The sequence below is a fragment of the Myotis yumanensis genome, unplaced genomic scaffold (assembly GCF_028538775.1).
Source record: "Myotis yumanensis isolate MYYU_CA2020_CCGP unplaced genomic scaffold, mMyoYum1.0.hap1 SCAF_8, whole genome shotgun sequence".
NCBI classification, from domain to species: domain Eukaryota; kingdom Metazoa; phylum Chordata; class Mammalia; order Chiroptera; family Vespertilionidae; genus Myotis; species Myotis yumanensis.
In genome coordinates this window covers 20,916,562-20,943,731 of record NW_027223759.1, presented here as the reverse complement: position 1 = coordinate 20,943,731, position 27,170 = coordinate 20,916,562, and the positions used below count along the sequence as shown (strand labels likewise).

At 43.8% G+C, this 27,170-nt stretch overlaps 1 long non-coding RNA gene across 2 annotated transcripts in view; it reads left to right on the top strand.

Annotated features, from left to right (window-relative positions):
• LOC139015546 (uncharacterized) overlaps nucleotides 1-27,170 on the top strand; it is a 109,673-nt gene that overhangs the window by 30,351 nt on the left and 52,152 nt on the right. For both annotated transcript variants that reach the window (XR_011472457.1, XR_011472456.1), the window contains exon 2: nucleotides 14,225-14,323. This is a non-coding gene — a long non-coding RNA (uncharacterized lncRNA). The remainder of the gene's footprint in view (nucleotides 1-14,224; nucleotides 14,324-27,170) is intronic.

Genomic DNA, 27,170 nt, shown 5'->3' with positions numbered 1-27,170 from the left:
GGGCAAACTACGGCCCGCTGGCCCGTTTGAAATGAATAAAACTAAAAAAAAAAAAAAAAGACCGTACCCTTTTATGTAATGATGTTTACTTTGAATTTATATTAGTTCACACAAACACTCCATCCATGCTTTTGTTCCGGCCCTCCGGTCCAGTTTAAGAACCCATTGTGGCCCTCGAGTCAAAAAGTTTGCCCACCCCTGTTCTAGACCATATGCCTGGTATCCTAGACCTGGAAATTCCCTGTCCAAATGGCCCTGAGCCTTCCCCGGATCTGTCCTCCTTGGGGGGCTTGCACACTCAATGTAAACATTCCTAGGCCCTGAGGTAGCCAAGAAAAGGTTATTTGCAGGGCTGGAGACTGTGGTCTGAGCTTGGACAAGCAGCCTAGGGTATTCACATGTGTATGTGTATGTCTCCTTGTTGTATGGGAAGGAGTTGGAGCATAGAGGTAAGCAACTGACCAGAGTCCAGAGGCTGGGGCCCAAGACTGATGGACACTTTCAAATTCAAACCTTTGAGATTATTATGAAGGCTTTTTTTTTCTTTTGAAAGAATTTTACAGGAGTTGCAAGGCTGAGGTCTTATATATTCTTGACTCAACTTCCCCTACTAAGAATAGTTTACACAACCATAGTACCACCATGAAAACAAATCAACATTGGCACGTACTAGTAACTGAATGGCAGACTGAAAATGAGTAACTAGTGCTTAAGCCAGAAAGGTCCTCATCTCTGAGAGGTGACTGAACCTTCCAAAGCCAGAACTGGGGCCTTGGAGCTTGGGACTTTCAGATCCAAGCCTGATGGTTAGCCTACTTACCATCCTTGGAAACCAGAGGTCTTGGGGACTTGGAGGTTCACCCAAAGGCCAAGCCTTAGCCTGGTGACAACTTGATGTCCTCTTCAGCATTCTCCACGTTTGTGATCTGATGAGGGAGTAAATCATGTCCTTTAGTTCTTAGATACATTACACGAGAAGCTCCCAGTGTCTAAAAATCAGGAATCTATATTAGGTCATGTTAGATTTTAGAATATTAGATTATATTAGACTATACAGGTGTTTGAGGATGCCAAATGCTGCATGCAGATACACACACATGCAAATTCTCATTTTTTTTCTTAATTTCCTTCTTTTCACCTTGCTCTCTACCTGCTGAAGAGTAACAAGCATTCGGCTGGAGTCAGATGGCCTGGCTCTCTGCTCTGAGCTCAGTGACCTTGGGCAAAAACTGTCACCCCTTCTCCACCTTCTGCCTGGCACCTGAGAGGAAACTGATCTGTAAGATCTTCAAAAATCTCTTCCACCTCCAACCAGGATTCTCCCTTCTCTGTGCATGATTTTCTCTCTACCCACCTTCCCTCTTTCCACAACTTTTTCATTTCTCTCAGTCCTTCCCTGTCTCATTTTTCAGCTTTGCTCATCTTTTCTTTTTCTTCTCATTCTGTTTTTCTACATTTTCTTGTGTCTCCCTCACATCTTTCACCTCTTTGACTCCCTCTCTACCTCTTTCCTGCTTCTCTCATTCTCTTCCTTAACTCCCCCAGGAGTTCCATCCCTCCATGTAACTATAATTTATATTATACACAGGGCTTCAATGACCCACCAAATGCTGTGGCAATTATTTTAAGTGAGGGGGGAAAAGAGGGAATTAAATCATAGCATTGGCAGCTGGCAATTTGCTTCAATCACAGAAAAATGTCCCCGGCTTCCTTGAATATTGAAACATTGATGAAGAACAGATTTTCTCTGGCAGTGTGAATTCCCTTCTGTCCAAGTTTGGCAGAGGGACTGCCTTGCTTGATATTATTCTAGGCGTTTCGATGCATTCCCTGCTTAGCAAAGTTGGAAATTGTTTTAACCAACCACTGTATTGATGTAACACTACTTTTATTTGTAATGAGGGTGTATTAAAATACATATACATTTTCACTGATTTGTGGCTCTGGGGAGGCTAGGATCTTATGACATCTGGCCAGGGGGGCCTGGGTTTTTCCACCCTCTCTCTGTGGGGAGAGTTCTGGAATTTAGGCACTCCCCCTTATCCCTACCCTCTTGTTAGATTTCACTGATTTTAATAAACATTTTCCTTTCTTTGGTTTCCTCAGTGACATAGAATCAAATACGTCAGTTGGAGGGTCTTCCAGAGGTCATCTACTCACACTGACAATGGGCCTGGATTGGGAAGGGCCTGAATGAGTGGTTAGGGATGATATAAAGAAAAGAATCAAATATATGGAGAAAATATATGGGTATAGATATGCAGTGATTTCATTGTGATTCAGCCACGCATAGGAGGACACAAAAGTGGATGGGTGATGAGAAGAAGACTAGTGGAAGAAGCTGTGAAGAAGGGTAGGGACAGTTTGGTAGGGAGGAGCACTGGGGTATTGAGAAGGCCAGAAGCAATGGCTACTGACAGGGAGCTTCTTTTTTTTTTTGGTAAAAACCTTTAGTGTCTTCTTTCAGGGTAGATCCATCCTTTTACCAGCTGGTGACCTTCCCACTCAAGAACACCTGGATATGAAGCTCTTTGTGTCAGAGCCATGGCAATTATGCTCATAGGATTCCAAAGTTACCTGGGTTCTTTGAAAGGATAATATAGTCCAGGGGTCTTCTGAGAATGCCCTGAAATTAAAAAATTGCATATGTGCCCCCCCTTTTTTTCTGGGGCGTGGGGGCAAGGTACAGCTTTCATCATTTCTAAAAGAGACTGTGATCCAAAAAGCATTCAAACCAGTGGTCCAAGTTCAGTCTCCACGTTGACGCTCTGGGAGACCAAGGACCAACAAGGTGATGTGGCTTAACTAAGGCCTTGTAGAGAGTTATTATAATTCTTTCCATCTAGAGATGATAAAACTGACCAGGGAATTCTAGGGGCTCAAACAGCTGGCAGCAGACCCAGGTTGCAACTAGCTGGTGTCCTGGCTCTCAATCCAGGCTTCTTTTGTCCATCACCATTTTCCTCACTAAGGTACCACTACCTCCTTATGTCTCCTCGTCCACATCAGGCAGCAGCAATGGCTGTCCATCCCAGACTTCACCCCCTGCTTCTGAGAATTGACAGTCCTAGAAAGGCGTGTGAATGGGGCTTGTTTTCACGAGACTAGCGTTCACTGTGATCTTGTTTAAAGTCAACATTCTAATGCGCAATGTAGTGGCCCCAACATCTTTGGTTTAGGGGTCTGATGAATGGAAACTGTGAGACTTGAGGTTAATACTGTTTGATGCAACCCCATAAATCTCCACTTACTATACCTAGAACTCATGCTCAATTTGTTCTAAACTCAATTCACTTTCAAAATCAAGTGGGGACAGCTCATAAGGGACAAGAGGGCTTGGTAAGAATTTGAGTCTTTCTCTCTATGTCACTTCTCACTAGGGACTTTAAGCCCCGGCTCCTCTGAATAGTTTCTATCCTTTGAATATACCACTCAACTCCATGCCTTTGGTGTAAGCAGTTCCTTTAGACTGAAATGCCCTTCTTCTGTAAATGCCTTCTTATTTTGTAAGAATTGACCCTAAAGTTTCCCCACTGTGAAGCTTTTCCTGACTCTCCTAGGGTAAAGTTGGGTCTCCCTCTTTCTTGTTCATGTGCTTGTTACAGAGCTTATGAAAGGGTTTGTTGAATATTGGTGTAGATATCAGTGTCCTGGCTGCATTGTGAGCGTCTGGAGGATGAGGACTGTATGAATAGAACACTAAAGGACTGATTCTCACTGGGGACCATTTTGTGCCCCTCCTCCTGAGGGGCAGAGCTGAATGCAAGTGTCTTCTAGTGGTCAGAATTCAGAGATGCTACCAAACATCCTGCAATGCCCAGGACAGTCTCTACAACAAAGAATTATTGGGTCCAAAATATCAATAGTGCCGCTGTTGAGAAACCTGCCATAGGAGATCAATAACCTGTGGTCAAATTCCTCAAACAATTGACAGAAATTTGTGAAGGTTTACAGTCTGAGAAGAGCATTAACTGTTTCCACCTCCTGGTAGACAAAACAAGAAACTTAAAAAAATATTGATTTCAGAGAGGAAGGGAGAATGAGAGAGATAGATACATCAATGATGAGAGAGAATCATTGATCAGCTGCCTCCTGCATGCCACCCACTGGGGATTGAGCCCACAACCCAGGCATGTGCCCTGACCGGGATTTGAACCACGACCTTCTGGTTCATAGGTCAATGCTCAGCCACTGAGCCACACTGACCTGGCAAAACAACAAACATTTTAAAGAAAGTTTCAAACACTCCACTTGTGTTCTAAGAACTTTTTGTGAATCTGTTAGCCCTTGGAGAAGATGACATTGAAGATTCCTTCCAATCCAGATATTTTAGAATTCAGTACAATCAAATATGTCATAAGGCTTCTGGCTCTTTAATTGGGAGACCTCATTTAGGAAGACTGCATCCTTTTGAAACTCCTCTCATGTTCTCAAAGGCAATAAAGTTCTTTAAATTAAGACTTTTTTCCTATTTGAGAAGTTATTGCAAGATGTGAGACAGACCACAAATAGAATTTTAGGCACATTCTACCTAATCAGCCATATTCTGAGTGTTTATCTTGGAACAAATACATGGATGAACTATTCTTAATAGTCAGCATATAAACTAAGAAATTTTATGTAGCTCCCCTCAAACCTTTATTGGAAAAGCATGCTAGTTAGGAAGGCTAAGGCAGAGACAGTGCCAACATGAGGATCCATTCAGGAGGAGGCTAGAACTGGGATGCTATTGAGGAGCGGGATGTGCAAGCACATGGTAAGGAAGGAAAGCAGAGGGAAGGATAAAAGAAGGTGGTTTGGTGAGTCAGGAGGATGAGGGAAAGGCAAGGGGCAAGAGAATGGAGTGGGTGCCACAGGGAGGCTGGCCCCATGGCAGTGAAGAATGGGTTTAACAACATGGTCTTAGGTGAATGAGTCATTTGGGGAGGAGAGTTCAAGACCATGGGTAAAGATTACTTTATCTCTAAGAGCAGTGGTCCCCAAACCCAGACACTCATCACAATTACCTGAGCCCCTTTAAAAATATTCAGATTGCAATGCCCAATCCCTGGAGGTTCTGCTTCTGTAGTCTTGGCTGAGGCTCAGGGATCTTAAATTCATGAAAGTTCCCCAGATGATTCTGATGCTTATCCAGATTTGGGCATCCAGTGCCCCAGATTAAAGAACACTGTTGAGGTGCTGATGCCCAAAGAGTGGCAAGGATACTGATTATCAAAGTAAATGAACAGATCTGGGACTACTCTAGATGCTGGGAAGGGTGCAAGACACGGGGCTCTGTCCTTACAGGGTTCAGAAAAGGCAGTGGGTGAAAATTAAAAGAGAATTGAGCCCTAGCTGGTTTGGTTCAGTGGACTGAGTGTCATCCCACAGACTGAAGGGTCTTGGGTTTGATTCCAGTCAAGAGCACGTACCTTGGTTGCAGACTCGATCCCCCAACACTGGTCGGGGCTTGTACAGGAGGCAACCAATTGATGTGTCTCTCTCACATCAATGTTTCTCTCTCTGTCTCTCCCAATTCCCTTCCACTCTCTAAAAATCAATGGGAAGATAGCCTTGAATGAGGAAGAGAGAAAGAGAGAGAGAGAGAGAAAGAGAGAGAGAGAGAGAGAGAGAGAGAGAGAGAGAGAGAGAGAATTGATTCTGTAAGCAATACATGAGGGCCTTATAAGTGGCAATAAGTGATCACAGTGGCTGGGATTATCAGAGCCATCAGAGCAGGGGTGAGACAGATGAGAGCCCTCCTGGAATGATGAGGACAATTTCAATGGGGAGGGTGGACTTAGCTAAAGACTTTAGGCCTAGAAAGGCTGGGAGACTATAAGAGGAGGAGGATATGAGGTGAAGGTGTGAAGAGTTTGGACAAAGGCTTTGGTTTGGAATCAGGGAGAATGGTGATAGCTAGTAGTCTTTTGGGAAACTCAGTGGATGGGTACCAGGCATTGCCCGGGAACCTCTAACCCCCTCCTTATCTCAGGGCTGTGCTATTATCTTTGTCAAAGAGAGGCCTGCTCTAGAAGCTCCCAATGGTATATCCACCATTGAGGAAAGTCCTTGAATGGGAGAGTTTAGAAACTCTTGAGGACACCGCTGATGTCCAGGCTGCAGCCATTTCCCACCTAGGGGGTGTGATAACTTCTGTCCCCAATCTTACAGTCCTGTCTATAAGTCTTTCTATTTCTCTCAAAATAAAATTGATTAGATGATTTTGCTCTTCAAGAATGGCCTTATTAAAAAGCTTGCATTTATTGAGCAGTTATTCTATACCAGATATATAGCAAAATGGTTTCAGTATATCTTATTTAATTTTAGTGTAATCTCTTAAATATCTGTCTGTCTATCTATCTATCTATCTATCTATCTACCTATCTATCTAGATTTATTATAAAAAATTGTCTCATGTGGTTATGGGCTGGCAATTCCAACCTCTGCAGAGTTGATGCACCAGTTCAAGTCCGAAGGCAGCAGGCTGCTTTAGGATTAGGAAGGGTTGATGCCACAGTTCAAAGACCATCAGGCAGGAGAATTTTCTCTTCCTTGGGAGATGGTCAGGCATTTGTTCTATTCAGGCCTTCAGTTTATTGGATGAGGACACTCACATAATGGGGGGCAACCTGCTTTACTCAGTCTACTGTTTAAAGGTTAATCGCCTCTAAAAACAACCTCACACAATACTCAGAATAACATTTGTGTTATTCATAGTGTCCAAATATTAGGACACTCCATAGCCCAGCCAAGTTGACACAAAAATTTAATCATCGTAAGTACTATGAGGATAAGCATCCTTATTTTAAAGATGAGGAAGAGAGGCATGGACAGGAGATTCATGTGCGCAAGGTCACATAGTGGTAGGTGGCAGAGCTGGGGTTTCAGCTTATGTAGCCACTGCCTGATCTTCCTACCTACCTCATGGAATGGGCAATGGACAACTACTCTTGTTGTGATTTAGTAGAATAAGTGGACATCCCTAGAAATGTCCCTACCACCACCTCGCTAGATGCCTGGAGTTCCTTCAGGAAGTGAAATCTTTTACAGGACCCCATTGAGCATTTTGCCTTGACTATGGTTCTTTGGTTCCTGGGGTCAGAGGGTATGTTTTTCCATCAGTTAGCCAATCATCAAGCTTAATTTTTTTTTTTTTTTTACAAATATATTTTATTGATTTTTTACAGAGAGGAAGGGAGAGGGATAGAGAGTTAGGAACATCGATGAGAGAGAAACATCGATCAGCTGCCTCCTGCACACCTCCCACTGGGGATGTGCCTGCAACCAAGGTACATGCCCTTGACCGGAATCGAACTTGGGACCCTTGAGTCCACAGGCCGATGCTCTATCCACTGAGCCAAATTGGTGAGGGCAAGCTTAATTCTTTTTGATTTATCTAGCAACACTGCATCCTTATTGGGCTAAGGAATGGAGGACTGAAAAAGTCAATTCTGCAGGAACAAGCTTGTTTTCCTGTTCCTGTGTTCCTCTGTGGGGTATCTAGAATAGTCCAAGAGCAGCAAAAAGACACTGAACTCCTGGATGAAGTAGCAGGCTTCTGAAAAGAACCATGCTTACTTAATATTTCCAGTGGTGGGGACTTCACTACCTCACAAAGTAATCCATTATATTTTTAAGAAAACTCATGGAACTTTCTTCTCAGATTGAAATTGCTCTATTCTGGAGTAACAGAATAAATAGTCTCTTTCTTACATGAACACTTTCCAAATATTTGAAAACAGGGATTATATCCCCATGAGACATTTATACTCCAGGCTAAATGCTTCTAGTTCCTTCTAATATTCCTTTTGTGATTTTTTTTTATAGAGCCTTTTTTTGGCCTTGTCCTCCCCTGGCTATGGTCTATGCCAGGCGTGGGCAAACTTTTTGACTCGAGGGCCACAATGGGTTCTTAAACTGGACCGGAGGGCTGGAACAAAAGCATGGATGGAGTGTTTGTGTGAACTAATATAAATTCAAAGTAAACATCATTACATAAAAGGGTACGGTCTTTTTTTTTTTTTTTTTTTTTTTAGTTTTATTCATTTCAAATGGGCTGGATCCAGCCCGCGGGCCGTAGTTTGCCCACGGCTGGTATGCCCTCCTTTAAAAATCCCAAATATTGTAGTTCTGGTCTGACTAATGCATTTAGTTGAATGGAAATATCACCTTAATGTTTTGGCCATTAGGTATTTATTGAAGTATCCAGGTTGCATTAACTTTATTAATAACATTTATTATTTTATATTGAGTCTGTAGTCAACTTAAATTAGGTCTCACCATGCTATTCTTCTGCACTTGATATTTAAAAAATATTTTAAAAAATATTTTTTATTAATTTCAGAGAAAGGAAGGGAAAGGGAGAGAAAGATAGAAACATCAATGAGAGAGAAACATAGATCGGCTGCCTCCTGTATACTCCCCACCGGGGATCAAGCCTGCAACCTGGTCATGTGCCCTGACTAGGAATTGAACCAGTGACCTCCTGATGTATTGGATGGTGTTCAACCACTGAGCACACTGGCCAGGCATCACTTGATATTTTTCATTTAAAATTTAGAATTGTACATTAAATATTCCTGTTAATATGTATTTTTGTTATTTGATCCATATCTTTTTTTTTTTTTAAATATATTTTATTGATTTTTTACAGAGAGGAAGGGAGAGAGATAGAGAGTTAGAAACATCGATGAGAGAGAAACATCGATTAGCTGCCTCCTGCACATCTCCTACTGGGGATGTGCCCGCAAGCCAGGTACATGCCCTTGACCAGAATCGAACCCGGGACCTTTCAGTCCGCAGGCCGACGCTCTATCCACTGAGCCAAACCGGTTCGGCTATTTGATCCATATCTTAACCTAATTCTGCCTCCTAACATCTTGCTGCTGATATTTGGCTAGGGGAGAAAGTGAAGAGGCATGGAAGAGAAAGTCCTCTTGGTTCTCACCTCTGTCCCCTTCTGCTCTGCTGGTGGAGGAAGAACTGCAGAGTTGGAGCTTCCTTGGGGAGTAGAGAATCATGGAATTTCATTAGGGTGGGGTTAGGATTCAGGCCAATATGTGGACAGTGAGTCCCACATACATTTTCCTTTTCCATTTTCATTCATCCTAGGGATCTGAGACAAGGATGCATCCAGGGTCTAGGGACAGTGAGATCTGGATGCAAAGACCTATTGCAAAGGCTCCAATTATTAGTCAAACTATATATATATATATATATATATATATATATATATATATATATATATATATATTAGAGTCCCGGTGCACAAAAATTTGTGCCCTCGGGGGTGGAGGGGGTGGGGAAGGGGGGTCCACAGCCTGGCCTGTGCCCTTTCGCAGTCTGGGACCCCTCAGGAGATAACGACCTGCTGACTTAGGCCTGCTTTCGGGTGGCAGAGGGCAGGCCCAATTCCTAAGTGCAGCCCCTGGTCAGGCTCAGAGCAGGGCCGATTGGGGAGTTGGGGTGCCGCCTCGTCATGCACAGAGCAGGGCGGATTGGGAGGTTGCGATGCCACCCTCAGTCACGCTCAGGGTAGGGCTGATTGGGGGGTTGGGGCACCGTCCCCTGTCACACTCAAGGCAGGGTCGATGGGGAGGTTGTGGCGCCACCCCCTGTCATGCACAGAGCAGGGCCGATCAGGGGGTTGGGGCACCGCCCCCTGTCACACACAGAGCAGGGCCGATCAGGGGGTTGAGGAGCTCCCCGCTGTCACTCACAGAGTAGGGCCAATAGGGGAGTTGGCCCCCCCCCCTCCCCCCCCCCGCGTCACACACAGAGCAGGGCGGATCAGGAGGTTGGGGCGCTGCACCCTGTCACACTCAGGGCAGGGCCAATGGGGAGGTTATGGCTCTACCCTGTCATACACAGAGCAGGGTCCGTGGGGGGGGGGGGGGGGTTGGGGCGCCACACCCTGTCACACACAGAGCAGGGCAGATCAGGGGGTTGGTGTGCTGCACCCTGTGAAACACAAAGCCGCAGGGCAATCAGGGGATTGGGGAGCTCCCCCCTATCAGGCACAGAGCAGGGCTGATCAGGGGGTTGGTGGGCCTTCCCCGAACAGAGCAGGGCAGATAGGGAGGTTGTGGCCCCGCCCCCTGTCACACACAGAGCCGCACGGTGATCAGGGGGTTTGAGCGCTGCCCCCTGTCACACTGATCCCGGTGCTGGGAGCCTCGCTGCTCCGCTGCTCTGTTGCCGGGAGGCATATTACCCTTTTACTATATAGGATAGAGGCCTGGTGCATGTGTGGGAGCTGGCTGGTTTTCCCTGAAGGGTGTCCTGGATCAGGGTGGGGGTCCCCACTGGGGTGCCTGGCCAGGCTGGCTGAGGGGCTGATTGCTGTTTTCCGGAAGCAAGTGACTGAAGCTCCCAACCACTCCTTGTTTTCTTTCTTTTTTTTAATTCTGGGCCAGCTTTAGCTCTGAGGCCTCGCTGCTGAAAACATCGATACAATGCTGCGGTCTGGCTGGCTTTCAGTGCGGCTGGTTTCTGGGGTTTTGTTTAGCTTCTTATTTGCAACATGGTACATAGTTGCTTAGAGTTGCAGCTGAGAGGCCGGCAAGTGAGGCGGGGAATGTTGGAGTTCACAGTCACTGAAGCAAGCAGGCCTCCCTGCTCGCTTCAGTGCATGGCTGCCAGCCACCATCTTGGTTAATTTGCATATACTCACTGATTAGCCAATGAAAAGGGTATCAGTCGTACGCTAATTACCATGTTTCTCTTTTATTAGATAGGACATATATATATATATACCCTTTATGCTTTCCTTGGGGGCTCAGTCTAATTTCTTCCAGAGCTTTGGGCCTGGAAGCAATGAAAGATGTGGTCCTGGCCCTCAGGAAAAAAACTATGATTGGTTTGGGGAAGAAAACGTGCATGCGTGAAACCACAGCAAACTGCCTAGGAATAAAGACAAATTTGTGGTAAATGGCGTGGAACTGACCACAGCCCACATGAGGGGCCATGGGAGGAGGAAGTAGGAGAGGGATGGATCCACCAAGGAGTGTCTCAGAGGAAGTGGGAATGGAGTTGGGTCCTGAAGGATTTGGAACGTGAAGAAAGTAGGAAAGACTTTACAAGGTAGGGAGGGGCATGAACAAAGTGGGTGGTGATGACAACAGCTCTGCAGAGACCTGGGATGGAAAACAGACTGGTTCTTTTCCAGGCAATGGAAAAAATTCTCAGAGAGAAATACTTTGTGGTAAGGACCTTTCAAAGACCCAGTCCTTGGATCTGACGCAACTTTGCCTTTTTTTTTTTTTTTTTACTATCAGCCTAGTCCAGGCTCTCTTCCTCTTGATTCCAGATTCATTCTTCATGACATCTTTGCTGGTCTTCTTGCCTCTATTTTCCTGAATTCTTACCTTTGGGTAAATACTAAATTTTTTCAAATACTGAGAATGAACAAGACACAAAGAGGCACATTAATGCATTCCCAGTTTCAAATATTCTATCTCATTGTTCCTGTTTGTTGACCACTTCCTGACAGCCTTCGCATCTCAGTTATTCACCTAGAATATATAGTAACACTGTTATTAATAATGAATAATAGTGGCTAACCTCCAGAGTGAAATAGATACATTAGATTTTACATATGCTAGGAGTTAAACATGATGATTATCCAATGAGGTAGGTACTATTATCACCCCCATTTTATAGATGAGAAAACTGAGGCATATAAAGGTTAAATAAATAGTCTAAAGATGCACAATAAGTGGCAGCACTGGGACAATCACAAGCAGTTTGACCCCAGATTCTGCCCTATTTATACCACTACTTCACCACAGAAAATACAGGGTCAGGTCTTCCAAGAGAAAGAGTGAAAAAAAGGGATTTTTTTTTGACACCTAGTACAAGCCACCCTTTGTGCTAAGGCATTGTACATAGGTCATCTCAGTTCATCCTTACCCCACCCTGAAAGATAGATATCATTACTTCCATTTTACTAATAAGGGAGACAGATGTCAATGAAGTAGCTTCTCGTGGGCACACAGCTGGCACAGTGGGTAGTCAGAGCCTGTCTTTTCACCAGAGTCCAAGTGTTACCATTGCAAATGTGAACCAGCTCCCAAGCAGCTGGTATAAGGAGGATGAGAATGAGCCACATGTGAGCAGAGAGAGCCTAAGAAAACTTTCCTAACCATAAAAAAGCACCCCACTTCAGTCCATGCGACACAGCTGGGCACAGCTGGAAGATAGCAGTGAGGCAGTATCTGGAGCCAAGTGCTGCTGATTCATACTTTGAGAACAAAGAGTCTGGGCTGATCTTCTGTGCTTATGTGCAAAGAATCTGAGAGAGCAGCAGGCAAGCAGCGGTCACTGACTGCATCAGAAAGCATCCATACCCTTTGAACAGTGCAGCAAAGTTAGTCCACTCACAGTGGCCTCTTTAGCCTACACCAAAGCCCAGGAGGTAAATGCCACCTGCAGGTGATCTTTGATTAATCAAAAGGGCAGGCACCCAATTTTAATAATTTTGGAAAACCCGGGTGCTCTGTTTCTTTATCTGCCTCCCTTCAGAATAGGGTGGGAAATAGGGAAAGAGAGGGATAGAGATGCTTTCCACCAGCTCCCGAGGCTCTAGAGCAGGGGTCCTCAAACTTTTTAAACAGGGGGCCAATTCACTGTCCCTCAGACCGTTGGAGGGCCGGACTATAGTTAAAAAAAAAAAACTATGAACAAATTCCTATGCACACTGCACATATCTTATTTTGAAGTAAAAAAAAAAAAAGGGAACAAATACAATATTTGTATTTGCATGTGGCCTGTAGTTTGAGGACCCCTGCTCTAGAGTAAGACTTCTCCAATTTTCCTGTGGGTCAGAATCACCTGGAGGTGACTGCTACAACTGAAGTGTTAAAATGGATTGTTAAAGCCCTGAAGGGTATGGCTCAGTTGTTTGGGCGTTGCCCCAAGTACCAAAAGGTTGCTGGTTGGATTCCGCATCAGGTTACATGCCCAGGTTGCAGGCTTGATCCCCGAAAGGAACATCAAGGAGGCAGCTGATCGATGTCTCCTTCTCACATCAATGTTTCTCTCTCTCCCTCTCCCTTCCTCTCTCTCTAAAAATCAATAAAAATCTTTTTAAAAAACCACACACACACACACACCAAAACAAACAAACAAAAAAACACCCAACTAGATTGTTGGAAGAAAATCTTGGTAAAACTAAGATAGTGGGACCCCACTCCCAGGGTTTCTGATTCACGAATTTTGGGGATAGACTTCAAGAATTTACATTTCTAACAAGCCCCAAAGTGACACTGATGCTGCTGGTTTGGGTCCACACATGACCTCCACAGGGTGGACGTCCCCCTCCCTCTCCCTTTTAACCTCCACTCTTGCATTGAACATACTGGATGCATACACTGGGGTCTTGGCAAGAAACAGCATTCATCTCGGATGGTTCAAACCTGACTTTAATGAACAGTTACTTATAGAAGTGTGGGCAGGATATTAATAGGGCACACAAGGGAAGTTGAGGCACCCAGAGACCAGCACCAGTAGGAAGTGGTGACCATCCTAGGGCTGCAGTGTTTCCAGAGCTTGGTTAGGGCTGGGCTTGTGGAGGATGGGCTGCATTGTGGGGAGATATGCTAGAAATGCAGCACAATAATAGGTGAAGCCATTTCCAGGGGCCCCAGGGCAGAGAATGGACCTCACATGGGGTGGAGGCAAACAGAGTATGACTAGCACACCGGGCAAGATGCTGCTCCTCTTCCTCACTGTGCCCCATTCCTCGACAAATACCTTTCCTCTTTCAGAAGCTTACTAGAGGCCAGCTGGCCCAGCAGAGAGGGGGCACTGAATAATGTCCACAGTCACTCTAGCCCCCAGTAAGTAAACTGGGATCTTGACCCTGCCTCAATGGTGTGTGGAGACCTCAGGACGCTGAGAGTGCCTGTTAGCAGAGCTGTCTCTCCTCAGCATTCATCCTCTTTACAAACCCTCCCTGCTACCTCAGATAGGATGGTGATATTTCCATCGCCTTCTATGGCCTCCCATGGTCAGGCATGTTGGGAAAAGGCTCACTGCTTCTGTAGCAGCCTTCATGAGACTCTGAAAGGAGAGCTTGGAGGGGTTGGGGGGACAGTGTGGGATGGCAGGCGAGGGGAGGGGACAGAGAGTTTCAAGTTATTTCCAGACCAAACCATAAGGAACACACAGTGCTTGGCTTTGGCTCAGAAAGACCTCCCGTTCCATCTATGGAACAATGAAAATGAAATCTCTTCATCCTTAGGAAAGAAAACAAAGAGAGAAGAGGGGAAAACAAGAGGCACAGGAGAGGACTGTCCTAGAGCTGCCTGCCAAAGGGCCATGTTGCTACTGGCCCCAGCTGGTGAGTGTTTAGTGTCTCAATTTACCTTTTTGTGGATTTCAGGATGTTTTCCTGAGCCACACAGCAAGATCTCTGTGTCAGATAACCCCCTCCGTGGTAAGATCATCTGTGAGCATGTTTAAGAAACTGTGGGCTGACCAGCCGTTTCATAACCTGACATGGAAATCAGTGGGTGGCAGACAAACTGGGAGGCTCTCACACCCTCAGGACAAGGAGAATTGGCCCTTCTCCACGGGAAGGGGTGTATGTGGGTGGGAGGTGGATCTTGGGTGCTAGGAGGGTGTCTTAGGCAAAGAATGGTCTAGGCCCGTGGTCGGCAAATTGCTGCTCACGAGCCACATGCGGCTCTTTGGCCCCTTGAGTGTGGCTCTTTCTAAGCCTTAGGAGTACCCTAATTAAGTTAATAACAATGTACCTACCTATATAGTTTAAGTTTAAAAAATTTGGCTCTCAAAAGAAATTTCAATCGTTGTACTGTTGATATTTGGCTCTGTTGACTAATATGTTTGCCGACCACTGGTCTAGGCCCTCCCCAGGTGGTTAAAAGGGTCTCTTCTCCCCCAAGTTTCTAGTTCTTTTTCTTCTTGAGGTAAAAACAAAAAAAATCAATGGAAGCCTGCATCTCTCAAAGGCTCCTGAGCCTTGAAGAAGAGGCACCTTATGAATTAGGGCCAGGAAGCTCTGGCTGGAGACAGAGAAATGGACTCCCTATAGTTTGATGGTTCTTTATTCTCTGAGCTCTGTGTAGAGACCCTGGCCTCACCCATCTTATCCATGAATCCCTATCTAACTCTATCCTTGAATTTGCCTCTCTACCATTCTGAGCCCTATCCCCCCAACACAGAGTTTTCTTCCTGTCCCCTTTGACACTGATGTCACAGGAACAATTGGGAAGAGGACAAGCTTAGGATGTGCATTCATGATGCTGCCAATTTGGAAGGGAACAGAAATGGTCTCTGACCAGGTCCTGTGGAAAGAGGAGATGCTGGTGTGGGAGGAAGCATGGCAGGTTAGGGGGAGGCAGGGACAGACTTCTTTTCTAGATAGGGGTGAGTGCTTGACCTTTCTTGTGGTTTCCTCTAAAAGCCACTTCTACTGCCTGCATGGCATTCGGAGGTGAGAGACCTAAACATCTGATCTGGGATACCTGGTAGAGTAGAAGGAGTGCTGGATGGCAGCTCAGGGCTCTCAGGGTGGAGTTTGCCTTCTGCCATAGTTACATTTGGGGGAGACATTTCCTCTCTGGGTTGCTAATTTCCCAGAGCTGTAATAAGGGGTCTGGCTAGATGAGCACTGAGATTCTGTTCAGCCTTGATATTCTGAGATTCTATGGCCTGGTTGTTGCCTCCATAGTGTTTCATGTCCTCAGAGACCTCTCTTGGACTCACAGTCATGTTTTAAAGAGGAAAACAAGATTTGAAAATCCATTACATTTGGGAAATGCACCTTCCTGACACCATTTTGGTAATTATGGAAGCTGGCCCAGGCACTGCACACTGTGATTTCCGGAGAAGCTTGATTATTAATGAGATGGGGCCATTTCCTGGCCCTTGAACATCATGTGTTGTGGCTAATGTTTCCATCCAGACACTTCTTTTTGTCCTGGGAGCTCCCACTTCCACAGTCTCATGCATGACCCTGTCCCAGAGCTAAGGGTTATCTTGAAACTTCTAAGTTGGATACATGATGCTATTTTCTCTTTATGCGCTGATCTAAGTCAAGTACTCTGATCAGTGGTAGAGCTAAAAGAATATGGGGAACATGGGAGCGGGTCAAGACTGGAAGGAGAGATTCAGAGCTGATGGAGGAACCAGTAAGGCCTTGTCCTTGGAGTCTGACAGATCCAGGGCTCAACCTGGCAGCTACCATTAACCAGCTCTGTGACTCAGGGCTATTCATTTAATCTTCCCAGCCTCAGTTTCCTCATCTGAAAAATGTTTATCCCCCTTTGATGCTAAAATTACACCCACCTTTGGGGGCAGGCAGGAGAATGAAATAAAAACATCTATGCCAAGTATTTCTTTCATGTCCTAGTTCAAGTTAGATATTCAATTCATGAGTTTCCTTTCCTCTTCCTTTTAAATTTCTGGGAGGAAAGTGAAAGGAGAGAGAGACCCATTCTGGAGAAAGAAAGGCTAAAGGATGATTTGTAAGTATCCTTGACTTAGAGGAAGGTGACTCACAGTTATGCACATTATGCCCTGAAGAAAAAAAGAGAGAAGCTAAGTACATCACAGGAGGAAAATAATTTTAGGCAACCACAAACACAGAGTCTGGGATGGGAGAAAAGATAACCTTTTCTATGGAGTTGTCTTTCAGCCTGTAGATGACCAGTCTTGGATGGGCACCTTGGAGTCTCTTCTCATATTTGTCTCCTTTTCTCTTCTCTTAGCCCCTCCTGAGACCTCTCTGTGCCTCTCTGCCCACCCCTCTTGGCTTCTGTGAGGCAGAGGGCCCCTTCTGACCTTCATGAACACAGGCTGTGCAGTTCAGGATTTTTCGAGTGGAGCACTCATCACACAAAAACCTTTCCGTTGCTAACACTAGTGCAGAGAATTATTATGCTAAAGAAATCTCTTTCCAAACAGGTAAGGGGTGGGGAATCAAGGGAGTGAGGGACCATCAATCCCCATCTATGCATTAAAAGATGCCCCAACAACCTTTTATGAGTTTCCATAGACTCAGATCACCAAGTAGCTGGAGAGCTAGGCATCAGAAGAATATTCTAAGAATGAGAGTCAAAGCCCTAGATCAGGTGAGTCACAAAAATTTCACACTCACTGCAATTGAATGTATCCTCCAAAAATAAAAAAGAAGATCTATTTTATTTATTGTTTTTTTTAAAAAGAGAATGGCCTTCCTGGATCAGAGAGACAGGAGGGAGAAGTCCTCAAGGCATTTTTTCCTCTAAGGTTTCATGAATCAGTTCAGACATGACTGGGTCTAATGTGGGTCCATTGAGATGGCAGCTCAGAGCACTCAGGTGGGGATTTAGTTCCCTCTGAGCCCCATCCTCAGGCTTCCCAAGCCCCCATGTGCTCAACTCCCTCCTCTCATGGGCCCAGACCCAGATTCGCAGCATGTTCTGCAAAGACATGTCTTTGTTCTGTTGCCCACTCCCAGCTTTCTCTGAGAACAAAGAGGAAGTCCAATGACAAATGTCCTCTTGCAAAGTAATTAAGCTCACGGCATGGGGGCCAGTGCTTCTCAGGGCTGGCCAGCGGGGAGGGTTGGAGTCCACAATAGGTCTGCCAGGAGGGACCTGCTTTTTCTCACGTCCTTCCATCCTAATGGAGGTTGTATTCCCACATGTGACTGTCTAAGTGTTGACACTGTGGGATACAGGGGCCTCAGGATATGTCCTCGACCATGCTGGCACAGTGCACAAAGCCACAACTTCCAGGCTGCAGTGGTCACTGGATGCTGCAGGCTTTCTCACATGTGGCAGGAGAGGGTGCTTAAGGAAGGCCTTTGTTCCCTCAGAACCTATGAATCAGCTCATAAAAGAGAAGGCTGGGTTGCCAAGGTCATGTGTGGGAGAGGAGGAAAAGAGAGGAATTGGTTACTCTTTATGCAATGACAGGGGCCAACAGTTCTTCACTGAAGGAAGGGACAGAAATAGTAATAAAAGAATTTAAGTTAGGAATGAACAGGAGGATATTTCAGCACCAGGACCAAACAGAGACAAATGGGCTACTTTTCTTTCCTGTGGACATTCTTCAGAAAGGAATAAGACTATGGTTGAGAATCCTAGCTGGAGGCAGGGAAATGATCTCCCAGTTGTGCACGATACTTACCAGAGGTGACCCTCTAAAATGGCCCAGGCCAGAGGACCGTGGCATCTTCTAGAATCTCTGCCACCAAGTAAAAGTATTTCAGAGATATCTTCTCCGAAGGGCACAACTAGAACCCACAAAGAGGTCCTGAGTAAGAAGGTGTTGGCCGACCAGAAGGAGAACTGTTTAACAACAGAAGCTGCCCAATAGTGGAAAGGACTATTTAATTAAAACAATGAGCTTCCAGTTGCAGGGAGTATTTAAACCAAAGATACAAGTCTGGAATCCTTTGGAGGGTGGGCTTGATGCCCTTTCAGACGCCTTGGCAAGGCACAGACAGTCCGTTTCTTATTTTCCCACTTATCTCTAAAGTTAACAGACTTAGAGCTATAATTCCTTCTGGTGGAAAGGTTGCTCCATTAAGCCAGGGTTTGTCCACTGATTTATTTACTTGTCCTTTGAAGACCTACTATGCACTGGGCCTGGACATACAAAATGAACAACACATAGTGACTTTGTATTCAGGGACTGCACAGTATATTGAAAAGGCAGACATGGAAACAGGTCAATTGCAACTTTGCATGGCGATGACTAAATAGGAGCACTGAGTAAGAGCTGTGAAAGCAAAGAGGAGGGAAGAAAAGCAGTGTACCCTGGGGGGTAGGAGAGGGCTTCTCAGAAGAGCCAACTTTTCAGCTGGCAGCTTACCCCCAATCCAATTCCATCCCAGTACAGTCCATGTAGACTTACTGGATGTCTGCCGCTTATAAGGCAAAGAGAATGGACGCAACCATGCATTCTCTAAGGAGCTCTTCAGAAGCAAGTTCATATTTGTACCCTCAGACTTATGTGCCTCAGGGTGAGGTTTACACAGATAAACAAAGCCTGGTCTTTAAGGACGAGGAGCCCCTCTTTCCAGATTTTGTGTCTCTGGTTCTGGTGTAGAAGCTGGATCAGAGAATGCATGTGAATAGGGTGACCACTTGAAAGGGTGTCACAGGGCAGCAGTAGGAAATTCAATTCTGTGGTCACCTGCCCTTTCTTGGGATGGAGGTCCAAGCAATGATATGTGGCTGTCCAAGCAATGACATCATGGACAGAGGGGGCAAAACATGTTCTGCTGGGTCCTCATATCTCCAGTTTGCAGCCTTGGGTGAGGTCTACTGAATAGCAGCTGGAGCTGGGACATGTTTACTGTTTACCTCCTGTCTGAGTATGGAAAGAGATAGCTAAGGCAAGGGTGCTGGGTAGAGGAAGACAAAGGTCATCTCTTTTGCTCATTCTGTGTTAATGGTACCATTGAGATGATAGAAGAAGATGTCAGTTTGTCCTCTGAATTAATTACTGCAATACCAGCTACAAACACAAACTCAAAAATGTATTATAGCTCAAATACAATATTTTTTTCTAGCTCTCATAAGCCCAATATGAGTGTTTCTAATTACTGGGTGACTCTCTTCTGGGCGATAATTTAGGGACCCAAGTTTCTTGCATTTTATGGCTCTGTAACTTCAGCACATGGTTTCCAGGTTTGCACACTCATTTGTATCAAGCCAGTAGAAGAAGGTGAACCATGGAGAATGTAAAGTTTTCATGCATTAGGCCTAGAAGTGACACTTGTGCCCCCATTCTATTAGTTGGAACTTAGGTGAACACATCTAATTGCAAGGGAGCCGCCTGGGGAATATCATCTGGCCAGAAAGAAGAGAAAAAGAGGAAATAATAGTCAGTTTCAGTCACATATTCAGCAAGTCCTAAATAGGTTAGCCTTATAGCAGTCTTTTCCTGTGAACACTGGCTGCTCTTAGCTCAGTCCACAGGTATGTGCAAGGAAGAGGAATCATAGAAGGCGGGAAAAATGGAGGGAGGAAATGCCTTAAGAAACCATAATTTTCCTTTTACTTCAATAAAACAGCCTTGTGTTCCCATGGTGATTTTGTTTTCAAAGAGTGTCCTCATTTATTCCAATCCCATTCCTGGGAAGAAAAGAGGATGGTAGAGAAGATTCTTTCCACCTTTTTTTTCTTTTTTGTTTTCAATTAGTGAAGTAATTCATGCTCACTGACAAGAAGAAAAGACAACAAAATTCAGAGTATGTATGTTGCAAATATGTTTCACCCATTTTTTTGCTTGTCTCTTGACTTTGTTTATTATGTCTTTTGCAACAATTTTTTTATATTTTAATATTGTAAACTTTATTTTTTGTGTGTGATTTATTTACCCTTTCCAACTGCAGAGTCATAAACACATTCTTCCATATTTTCTTCCAATACTTTCATGTGTATGTTACCAAGGTTTTTAATCCATCTTGGTTTTCTTTTTGTGAATAATATGGCATAGAAATCTGATTTCATTTTTTTTTAACTGGATAACTAGCTAATTGTCTATCCTTTTCCCGTTATTTGAAATGACAATTTAATGATAATTTCTTCATATTCATGGCGTATTAGATTCCTATTGCTGCTTTAACAAATGACACAAACTTAGTGGCTTAAAACAACACAAACTTATTTTACAATCTCCTAGAGATCAGAGTCTGCAGTGGTTTCATGGGGTTAAAATCAAGGTGTGGGCAGCTCTGTATTCCTTCTGGAGCCTCAATGGAAGAATTTGTTTCCTTGTTTTTGTTTTTTTTCCCCAGTGGTCCACATTCCTTGGCTCTTGGCCCCCCCTATATTTTAAAGTCAGCATTGACCAGTGCTCTGAAGCTGACTTTCATGACCCCCTCTTTAGCTTGTTGTTACATTGGGCCTACCTGGATAATACAGGATAATCTTTTCATCGCATTCAAGGTCAGCTAATTAATTCAATCTGCAACCTTAATTTCCTGCTGCCCTGTGATGACTGAGTTGTGTCTCCCATAATTATATGCTGCAGCCCTGGCCCCCTAGTACCTTAGAATGTGACTGTATCTGGAGAAAGGACCTTTAGTGAGGTAAATAATGTTGCATGAGGTCGTATAGGTGGCCCTAATCTAATCTGACCAGTGTCTTTATAAGAAGAGGAAATTTGGATGTGCAAAGAGACACTGGGGATGCATGTGCACAGAGGAAAAGAGAATATGAAGAAGTAGTTATAGGGTGGCCATCTGCAAGCCAAGGAGAGAGGTGTCTCAGAGAAAAACAGCTCTGTTGGCACTTTGATCTTGAACTTTCAGTCTCCAAAACTGTGAGAAATAAATTTTTGTTGTTTAAGTCACCTAGTCTGTTGTGTTTTATTGTGGCAGCCCTAGAAATGAATATACCATGCAACATAACATATTTACAGACTCCAGGGATTAAGACATGAGTGAGGAGGCTTCTTTGGGAGGCCATTACTCTGCCTACCACACATTAGTTGATTTGTAGTTTTTCTATTCTATTGCATTTATCTATTCATTTATTCCTGAGCCAATACCACATTAAATTTTTTTTCTAGAGTCTTATAATTATTTTATCTGGTGGGATGGATTTCCTTTTGTGCTCTTCCTTATTTTCATTTACCCAATATTTTCTTAATTATTCTTGTTTTTTACATATCAATATTAGAATCATCTTGTTGAGTTTCCTGAAAATTGTGATTGTATTAAATTTACAGATTAGTAGAACAGTCAACAGTTTTGAATGAACACAATATTTTTTCATTTAATCAGGTCTTTATGTATTCTTTTATTCATAATGTTCTTTGACATTTCCTGGTAGTAGGCTTTTCAGAGATGCTTTATAATTGTCATTGATATTAGATATAAGTTGTTCTTCCTCTTTTACCAAGGGAAAACAGGCCTAGTGAAGGAAAGAGACTTGTCTGAGACCACACGGAATCAGGGAACAAGCTCTAATCAAACACCCTATGATTCCTAACTCCTGTGTTTTACCCTTGGCCACATGAAGTCTCTGGGCCAGCTTCCATTAGATCCGGGATGAAATGTGTTGTTTTAAGTCAATGCTTACATGTCCACTAGAGCAGCACTGGGCCAGGCCTGGGAACAGACTGCCTTGGAACTTGAGATAGTTTAAAGGTCATGTAAGGGTCCTTCTTATTTTACAGATGAAAGCATCATAGGATAGAGGGTGAATGAGGAGAAGTCTGAGGTGCAAGCAAAGGAGCATCTGTAAAATCACTTATTCCTTAACCCTGGCCCATTAAGCAATCATCATCAGGGAAGAAGTGTATGCTCATAAAAAGTAATTGAAAATAGAGCTGTTGTTCATAATTCACAAGAAATAAAATCCAACTTTTGCTCACTGGGGAGCAGTAAATAGGCCCCAGGGCTCTTCATTAGGATGACTAGAAAGATTAAGAGTGATAAAAAAGAGACGTTAGGTTAATTTGAGCATGGAAGAGAATGTGCACTATGGTTGGCGATTCCAAAGGTCCGGGAGTGCAAAGGAGAGTGATGAAAGTCTCTCAGGTTGCTCAGATCCCCTTCCTATCTGACCACAGCTGTGGGAGCAGCAGTAGGTAGCAGGAATGAGCTTGATCTTCACCATCTACCTGGACATGCTGGGCCCTTTTCAGTACCTGCCCAGTTTGGATTCCCCAGCTTCTCGCACAGCTTTAGGCAGGGGTTGTGATCCACTGGCTACACCCAGGGCTATACTGATTTGTAAATACTTTGAGGGATTTTCCAAATATCTTTCAGCAGTTGCATTCTCTTGATGGCTAATGTCTAAAAACCTGGGGAATACACCCATCCATCTAATGTCGATATTAGAAATATATTGCTTTGCTGAGAAATTTGGAGTTAATGCTAGAGTCAGTAAAGACAATTGAAGATGTCTGGGTGAGGGAGTGGCTAGATGCAGGAAGTGATTCAGGGAGAATGAGGCAGCATAAAGATAGATCTAAGGGCAAAGGCTAGATGTGGTCCTTTCATATGTCTCACAGGTGAGTTTGAATGCACTTCTTTTCTGGTTGGTATACTGAGCTAGGTTCTGGTTGTGACTGAAAAGGGGTCATACAAAAATGAGAAGGATGTAAGAACTGGCTAGCGCCCAACATTATACACTGATGTGATGTGGTCAGTGTACTTGTCTGGAGAAAAACCAGTTCAATAGATATCTCCTTAATTTTCCCTGTCATTTTTCATCCACCTTCCAGCCAATGGGCCTTGTGCTTTCTGGCATGAGTGTTAGAGAGGAAAGGGCTGAGGCTGGGTATTGGGACTATATATTTTTGCACATTTCTAGCCACTTAAGCAAATTCAGCAATCTGGTATATGGAACGGGTTTGGGAATTGAGGAGGGTACATTGGATAGGAAGAGATAAGGCCACAGAGCAGATAAGGGAATTAGCACCAAGAATTAACTTAGGGGCAATGGGAAAAGAGACTCCCCTCCTCCATCTTTCATTAAACAGTTGCCTGCACAGATCTCTGTGTTGGGGCCCTGTAGAGTACACCACTGATCCCTGACCCCTGCCTTCCAGAGGATTAAGGCAAGGGATGAAGGAAGGAGCAAGAGATTTAGAGTCACATAGATCTGTTTACTAGTTGTGTGACATGGGCCCTACTTGCTGCAAGCTCTCTGGGCCTCAGTTTCTTCAACTGAAAAATAAGGATCAAAATATCACCTGACTCATGGGCTTATTTTGCAGACTAAATACAATAACATTTGTGAGAATGACTTAAAGAATGTCAATCAGTGAACATATGAATAATAACAAGAATTTTTCCAAAGTAATTTCCATTGTCTTTGGATACAAGCACATTAATGCCCATTCAAAATCTTGTGTGATGATACATCTGGAATGGCTAATGTCCAGGAGAGAAGAGACAACCTAGACCCCTCAGTATTTATAAGGAAGGATGTGTTCTCAGCCACAGGGTGATTAGAATATATGGATAAAATATCCTTCCTTTTTTGAGAATGGGCACAGGTCTTATTTTTAAATTCATGACTCTGTATTGGCCATGAAGATAAAAATAGAATTTAAAATATAAATTAAATATAAAAATTAAAAATATAATTTGTTGTGCTATTATATCTAGTTGAACTTTTCATGATTTTTTGTGTGTGCCTGTTTTTTGTTTTGTTTTGTTCTGTGAATCAAATACAGAAACATAAAAGATTATTTCCAAATGGTTGGAGTTAGAGGAAGTGGGGGAAGAAACATGGCCCCAAGTTGAACTTAATGAGATTAGGGGCAGAACTCCATAGCTTCTTGGAAATGTGGTGGCCACCTTCCACTTTACCCTTGTCAGAACGGAGAGCCTCGCTGCTTGTGGTTTCTGGTACTGGTCTTCTTCTTTGCCCTGGGGAGAACCTGCTACTTGCTGATCATAAATCCAGAGCTGCAGGATGAGGTCACTACCAGGACCAGGGCTGAGAACACATCCCATTGTCTGAACATAGGGGAGCAGGGGAGGGGTGGAGGGTCAGGAGAGAGAAGCATTTTTCCTGGCACCAGTCCTGCTCCTGAGGAAATGAAGGATGTGAACATTTTCTGTTTAGTTTTAGTTTTCCTATTCAGCAACTGATAATCTCCCCTTCTGGTGAAAGCATGGGTTCAGTTAATGCTCAGACTTTATGCCTGTTAAATTATTAAAATGCAAAATGACTACCTATTTGCTGGTGAAGAATATTTATTTCAATTCCTGAATCAATTTCAGTCTCTCTCTCTCTCTCTCTCTCTCTCTCTCTCTCTCTCTCTCTCACCACTTTTCTCCTCCTGGTGCACCCTCCCCTTTGGAACTTGGGAAAATCCAGTTTCCTTCCTGCCTTAATCTCTCTCCAGCGTTCGCACTGGCTCTGCTCTGCCCGCACCTGCTCCCTCCAGCTGTGAGATTCCTTTTGGTAAAATACTTTGTGTCCTGCCAAGTTGTCGATGGACAAGACCCCCATGGCCACTTCCTGGCTCTCTTAATGAACACAGTTGTTCTGTTCCACCAGGTTCCCAGGAGCTCCCCGCTTCAATCTATTAGCCAGCAGTGGTTTCCACATTTAGACTGAGACCCCTGGCCTGGGCCCCCAAGTGCCTGCTCTTGACTGAGGAAAGAATTTGAAATCTAGCACTCCCGGTGCTGGTCCTAAGTGCTTTGGGCTTTACAGGCTCAACTCCTGTATCACAGGAATGTCAGGCTAAGCAGAGACACTCCAGATCTGCTGTCTCCCCAGCCCTGCGGCTAAACTATCATTATTAATGACAGTTATCACCACCCAGAACTCAGGTCATAAATAATAAGTGTCTTTCAGCAGTCACAAGAATGGCTGCAAACATTCATCATCTGCACACCTCTCGAAATAACCAGGGAAATGAACAGCAGAATGATTATGGCCAATTTCAGTCTCTATGTCAATGTTAACAACATAGTTTTATTTAAGAGAAAAGTCCAAACAACATGAACTTCAGATGACAGTAATAGATAGTCTACAAAGAAAGGATTCTATAGTTAAATAAGTTTGGAAAACTCTTTGTTATAGAAAAAAGTTAGATTCCTTTATAGAAAGACTTTTCTAGGTCTTTAATATACTACTGTGCATTGGGAATCTCCCAGAGAGGTAAGTTGTGGTTCCCCCAAAATATTTGACCTTAACTTTATTTTCCCCTTTGGCATGCCCTGTGACATCTTGCAGGACTTTATTCAGTGGTGAGTTGGAAATATTTAACAACTGATTCTCTTGAGTGGAGAAAAGCCCTAATCCAGTAATGCATGCTGATTTCCATGATGTAAATACTCCTACTATGGCTGATTTCAAGCTATTAACACAAAGTCACTAAACATGGAGTTGGGATGAGATGAACACAGTCAGCTTTCTGTGAGCTGTCACTCCATTTAGGAATTGCTGCTCTTGTGGTATTTTCATGCAGTTGCCCTCTTTTTATTGAGAATGGGGAACTGAACAAAGCCAATAAATGTGACTAGTGTTGAACTCCATAATAAAACAGGAATAGAATGTGAAAGGAAATTCCCAGGGCATTGAATGCTTGCTCACTTCTCTAATCAGTGATCTGAGTGGACTTTCTCTGCCTGAGACCATGGTGGATGTCAGATTCTTTGATGAAGTTTCTTGGGCAGATATGTCCTTTACTGCAACTCGAATGGCCTCTTGTCTAACTGAGGATAGAGGCATCAGTGCCTGTCCAGTCTTTGGACAGCTTTTTAACCTCCTATTCAGTTGGAGTCAGAACAATCTTCCTGACCAACTTACCTGCTGACACTGGGGCAACTCCCTTTGACCCTGACCAGTGTGTGTTGAATACTATTTACATAGGTCATCTGATAACACAAAGGCAATAAATTACATTTATACTTCAGTAGCCTTTGATATAGTGGACCACTTTCTTCTTTTTTTCATCATTATCTTCTAGATTCCAAGAAGACACCCTCTCCTGGTTCTCCTCTTTCCTCTTTGGCCACTTCAGCTTTGCTGGCTTCTTTGCTTGTTATCTAAAAGCTTGGGTCCTTTACCAGTAGTCTCAGTTTCTCTTTCCCTTCCCTTTCCTCCATTCCTTTCTCCTCTCCCTAGATGATTGGACACATTCTCATTTAAATATCACCATTTTTCTGATGACTCCCAAATTTATAATTTGAAACCAGACCTCTTCTCTGAGCTATGGACTTATATAATCTATCTGGATGTCTCACAAGTTTTTCAACTTTAATTTGTGCAAAAAGGAACTTGATGTCCCCAATACCCTGTTTCTTCCTCAACCTTCCTTATCTCTATAAATAGCATTTCCTTTACTCTAGTTGCCTGAACTTGAAATCTAAGAATAAATTTTGCTACAATTTTTGTACTTATCTCCCATATCTAACCCATCAATATTGAAGGAATAATTTCACTCTACTTTTTTCTTTTATCCTGAGGGTCCTTGTTCAATGGACCTGAGATAGCTCGAACTCCCTTCACATTTCCCTTGTATTTCGTCATTGTCCTATGGAGTTTGCCATTCCATGCCAACCTCCGCTCACAAAAGTAGATGGGAGGTCCAAGGGAACAAGGAATGTTGGGAAATTCAGATGAATGAGGTAAATGCTTCAAGAAATTTTGGTTAGTGATTTATTTCCTTTATGACTTGTGTTTCTAGGGTGCTTTCAATTTCATAGTGATTCCTCTGTATCCCAGTCTTATCTATGGGAAGTAGAGAAT